Source organism: Mustela erminea, chromosome 3 (genome assembly GCF_009829155.1).
Source record: "Mustela erminea isolate mMusErm1 chromosome 3, mMusErm1.Pri, whole genome shotgun sequence".
In the NCBI taxonomy this organism is placed as follows: domain Eukaryota; kingdom Metazoa; phylum Chordata; class Mammalia; order Carnivora; family Mustelidae; genus Mustela; species Mustela erminea.
This window is the reverse complement of record NC_045616.1, coordinates 143,090,256-143,096,255: the sequence shown is the minus strand read 5'-3', so window position 1 is coordinate 143,096,255 and position 6,000 is coordinate 143,090,256.

Sequence of the window (6,000 nt, the reverse complement as noted above, 5' to 3'; positions counted from 1 at the left end):
AGTGATAATATAAATATATTGTCAACACAGCACTTCTATTCATTAGTTGATGAACTAGCAGCCATCCTTTTGAAAACTCAGATACCAAATCAGGATTTTATATACATTCACTATTCTTTTTTTGTTTTTAGGTGACAACCTAAAGCCTGACTGATGCTTTGAAGCTACATTTCCATTCTCTTTTTATTTCTCTAATACCAATCTGGCCAATTTCCTGTTTTACTTTCCATTTTTACAAGCAAGTTACTTCTAAGAACATTTTATCGATCCAATACATTTAGTTTTCTGTTCCTATTACTTCACTACAGTTGCTCTTACTAAGTTACCAATGTCCTCTAAAATTTTTCCATTTTAAATTTCATTGCATGGTGCCTGGGTGGCTCAGTCAGTTAAGTGACTGCCCTTGGCTCAGGTCATGATCCCGGCCGGAGTTCCAGGATGGAGTCCCAGGATGGAGACCCCATGGGGCTCCCTGCTCCGCAGGGATTCTGCTTCACCCTCTGATCCTCCCCCCTCTCCTGCTCTCTCCTGCTCACTCTCTTTCAAATAAACAAATAACACCTTTAAAAAAATTTTAATAAATTGGAAGCAACACTGAAATAAATAAAAACTATTCATAAAAAAAAATTTAAAATAAGTAAATCTCATTGCAGTGCCTAATGAAATTGCAACTACATATACTACGGAGGATTCCCACCTTGAAACACTCTACCTCTTCTCTTCAGTAAAATCGTGACCCCTGTTTCCACCTATTTCTTTGATTGCCTCTTCGCAATTTATTTGAGAACATCTAAAACCTATGGGTCATGAAGCTTCTCTATATGCTCTCCTTTGGATGAACTCAATCAAATCTTTTTTTTTTTTTTTTTAAGATTTTATTTATTTATTTGACAGAGATCACAAGTAGGCAGAGAGGCAGGCAGAGAGAGAGGGGGAAGCAGGCTCCCCACCGAGCAGAGAGCCCGATGTGGGGCTGGATCCCAGGACCCTGGGATCATGACCTGAGCTGAAGGCAGAGGCTTTAACCCACTGAGCCACCCAGGTACCCCGAACTCAATTAAATATGAAGCACTACTCATATACTCCTAATTCTCCCATTTAATTTTTATATTTCCACTTTGATATAGACCCAAATTTCCCCAGTGTATCTAGAAGTGTCGCCCAATATCCCATGATCCTCTCTAAGCTAGCACACCTTACAAGACTAGAATCCTTCCACCTACAGTCCTTTTCTAAATTAAACATTATTGCCACACAGGTGTTAAAGCCTGTACATTGTCCTAAAATTTGCAATACTCTCTTGGTTGTCACAGCTGACCTGTTTCATAGTTCTATACTTTCTGCCACCTAAACAGCATGGTTCTTTTTCTCTTCATTTCTATTTCCAGTATTTAGTTAAACCCTTACTTTTTCTCCCCAAAGCTATGTCATTTTGTATGCTCCTAACGGCTTAACACCCTCAATCTCTTCCCTCACTAGTCCCTTTCCCACAGTGTGTACAGTGAGATTTAACATAAATAAATCTCCTTCAAATTCTTGAATGGTGTGACACAGCCTATAAAACAACGTCTGTGCCTTCACTTGGCGGTCACAGCCTTCACAGCGTGCCTCCGACTACCTGCTCTTAACTCGGCTTTGTTTGTAATGTAAGCAAACACTGATTCAACTTTTCACATTTGCTTGTGTATGTCATCTTCTTTTACAATCCTGTGGCAAGCTGAGAGGTGGATGATGTATAGTAAAGACATATGGCTAGGATTTAGATAAATCTGAATATAATCCAGGTTCTTCCTCTTACCTATACCTCGAGCAATGTCATTTCACTGGGTTTCAGTTTCCTGATTTGTAAAGTGGAAATAATACCTGACAAAGTTGTGATGAGCTATAAACAAGTTACTATATAGCTCAAGAGTTTGGAATCCTGCACAGACCTCGGGTAATCCACCATTTTATGCATTCAATTTCTGAGTACTTGCTATGTGCCAGATAGTACTCTAAGAATGAAAGGCGTGCATATTTCTGTGAACAAAACAACCATATTTCCTTTGATTTTCCTCGTCTCTTTCTCTTTTTACTTCTGATACTTCTGATCCATATATTTTTTCCTGATCTCTGATTTTACTAGTCTGATAAACTGTGTTTGCAGACACACTGAGGAATTTTACATGTATTTCTTCCCTCCGCAACTTGTGAGATTTATCACAGTTTCTATGCACATCTAATATGGTATTCATTATTTGATTTCAACTTACTATATGTTCTTACTATTGGTCAATAACCTTTTGTAGTGCAAAACCCATATGTCATTATTTAAGTAGCTATCCATGAAAAGTAGCATATAATTAATTAAAAAATCCTATTCTCAGATGTTTTAAAATAGGTGTTTACATTTCTCCAAATATAGCTTTAAAGCTATATGTCAAACACTGTGTTTAAAAAAGCCTGGAGATAAAAAGAAAAGTATAGAAATTATTGTTAAAAATTAATTTGAGCAGAAAATTACACATCCACAAAGGGGAAAAAAAAAAAGGTTGACTTGCATGATAGTGCTCATGGTTTTTGACTAATTAGTAGCTCAGGTAATAAATTCCCTAAGAGTTCAGGGTAGAGAAGCATCACTGTGGATTACTCCAGTTAAGTGAAATTTCCATGGAGAGTTCAACTTTAATGAGAGAAGAGAAAAGGCAAGGACGTTCCAGGTGGTAGGAATGAAGTAAGCAATGGAACAGAGCCAGGGATTTGTGGCACATTTTATGGGGAAAATATTAAATCAATTTTGTAAAGTAAAGAATTCACTTAGGGAGGTAGTGAGTGATGAATTTGGAGACACGCAGACTGGCTATGAGAGATCTGAAGGCTAGAGCTTTAGTAGGGCTATATGATTTAGGTAGAAAAGAGTTATGACAGTTGATATAGAGATGGAAGCAGAAAGCAATGTTTCAGAACATTTGGTCTGGCTGTGAGATACTACATGGCTTGCCTTCAGGGTGTCTTTAGATTTGGAGATAGTTAAAAGCCAATGCTGATGATTTTTATGTGAATTAATTACAACCTCGGCTAGTGTTTGTGTACACTCTTCAATCTTCTAGTGAATTTAATTCATTCTTGATATCAAAGGGATTGCAACATTTCCAAATAAAATATGACTATTCTTCTGAAATACACAGTTTCCATAACTGATTTCAATTTTATTTATTTCCAAAAGGTACCTAAAATAGATTGTATTAAAATCATGGATTCTGGGGTCCTATAGTAATTTAATAATAGATGAGATGAATAATATGTATATTTTCTTTTTACTCATTGAACATTTGAATTATTACCCTATAGAAGAGAGAAAATAAATAGAATAATTTCTGCTTTCACAATGTTTACAATCTGTTATGGAGACAGTTGAATTCACCAATATGAAATAAAAATCATGAATTGTAGATATAGCAAGGGTTTATAAAAAAGAAAAAAGTCTCATGGAAGCACAATCCTGGCAGAAATCATTAGAGCAAATGTCATTGAGAGGGTTGCACATAGCTCTGTTTTGAAATACATGTGGAATTTTGAGCCACAGAGAAGGATGAGTAAGGGCACAAGGGTAAGAGTGTCAAATAAAGAGAGACAAAAAGACATGTGTACGACATATGTAGAAATTGGCAGGAAGTCCACTGTGGTGTGAACAAGAATAAAAATAGTATCCTGAGAAACAAAGAAGGTATGATTGATTGACTATGTTCATGGCACTGGGGTGTATGTGTATGCATGCATGTTCATGAATATGTGAGGGCTTGAGAATCAGGGCTTTAAATACCATTATATTCATTTTTTATGTTATTTTTGATAAAGTAGAGAGCGATGGGAGGGGTAGATGGAGGACAAGACAAGAGACTAAAACTGATGTGCTGGGACCATATGACAGACATAGGAGAGAGTCTGCACTCCGATGTAGGCATCGACGAATCACTGGAGATTTGTGAGCAGAATAATGACACGGTTCATTAGATATCTGGTTTAGGGAAGTAGCTCTGTCAGTAAAATATAAGAGTTTAGAAATGTGAGGTTGTGAAAAACACAGTGACCATTTAAAAGATTTTTGCAAAAGTTCAAGTAAGATGTAAAGGTGCCCTGAAGCTCTTGCTTCCTATCTAACACAAAGCAAATGTGTATAGGGAAAAATAAACTATATTCTAATAAGTAAAATCTATTAATACAATCCATAATCAAATACTGTGATATCTATTGGGGTATAACTAGATTTTATAATAACAATAATTTTTCAGGCACAGAGAAAGCTAATTATATACACGACCAACATATTTTTAAAAAAAGGGACTTTTTAAAATTTTGCCCAAAGCATAAAAACTTCTAGAAACAGTTAAAACATTTCTATTTAAAAGATATATTCATTAATAAATCAGTGAAAAATTTTTATTTTTAGTATTTATAAAACATAACCTTAGATATGTAGGATTATTTCAAAACTCATAGAAGATGAAAAATTACTATGGTCAGGGCGCCTGGGTAGCTCAGTCGGTTAAGCATCTAACTTTGGCTTTGGAAGCAGGGAGCCTCTTCTTCCTCTCTCTCTGCCTGCCTCTCTGCCTACTTGTGATCTCTGTCTATCAAATAAATAAATAAAATCTTAAAAAAAAATAAGATTCTCTCCACCTGTCCTTCTGCCCCTCTTCCTCTCTTAAAAAAAAAAATGCAATGGACTTAGAAAATACTAGTAAGGTCATGAAATTGCATGCTGGCTTGTGTAGGACATGGATTATTCTTTGGAATATTGTCTTCTTTACCACCCTTTAAAGTACTCTATCCAGGTCCTCATTTTGAATTGTTGGTCAACATACAAATTGTATGGTAAGCTTGTATACTTCTTGTTTATAAATGAATTGAAAGAAAATCTCCCTAAATAAGGAACCAGATCTTACATGGGATGAGATAAATGATGAAAAATATTACTATTCGGAGCTGCTACATGGAAGATTATATTTAAATGATGGTATTATCAATGAGAAGAATTCTCATGACAGAGAAGATGGACAATTAAGATAAATTTTTAGATCACAATCCACTGAAGTTATTTTTCCAAGGGAATTGATAAAATATAATATTTTCAAAAGATGCAGAAGTTACTGAAGATGCTGAGTCAAAACAAATAAAAATAGAAAAACATAGAAAGAAGAATCATTAAGGGGATTTAAAAAAAAGCTAAAATGTGACATGAAAATGAAATTGAAGACAGGTGGAAAAGAGCTTTTATTTTAAAGAAAAGGCGATTTTAGTTTTAAAGATGTTAAATTTTACCTAATTACTTTCTAAGAAAGACTAGATGCCATACTTGTTCCAAGCAATGTGACTAAGCTTTGTGATTATACAGTACACTTCAACTGCAATCAGCCACGAAAACTTTAATGAGAACCCTAGTTCAGAAACAAGTAGTTTTTCAGAGGATGATGCAAATTCAAATAGCAGAAGTGCAAACTACACAAAGCAATCATCTTAGAAACGGAGAATTTTGCAAAACATCAACAGGTGCAAATCATACATGATGATATGGAATCACATTGAAATAATTATCTTCTAGAGAGGAAAAATAACGATTTCTGTAATGATAAATTTTCCATGTATTTTGTTTTGAAACAGATTTTCACTGAAACATTTCATAATTATGTACAGACTTCATTTCACTAAAGGCAGTCTTCAGCCATAGCTATGAACTTGGAAAAGGTTTTAAAAATAACAGTGCGTAGGCTTTGCCCAAAGGTATTCTGATGTAACAGGCCAGAGTTCAGCAATTTTAGAATCTGAAATTTATTTTACCATTTATTTTATATGAATTATTTCACAAAATCATATGTCAGTTACATTTTGGGGGGTTTCATATTTTTAATGTGAATAATTGTATCAGGCAGAATAGGTTCAGGTGTGTTACAACAAGAAACATCAAATTTCCAATGGTACAGTAAAATAGTTTCTTTCCTTCAAAGTTCAGACTGAGTCTAA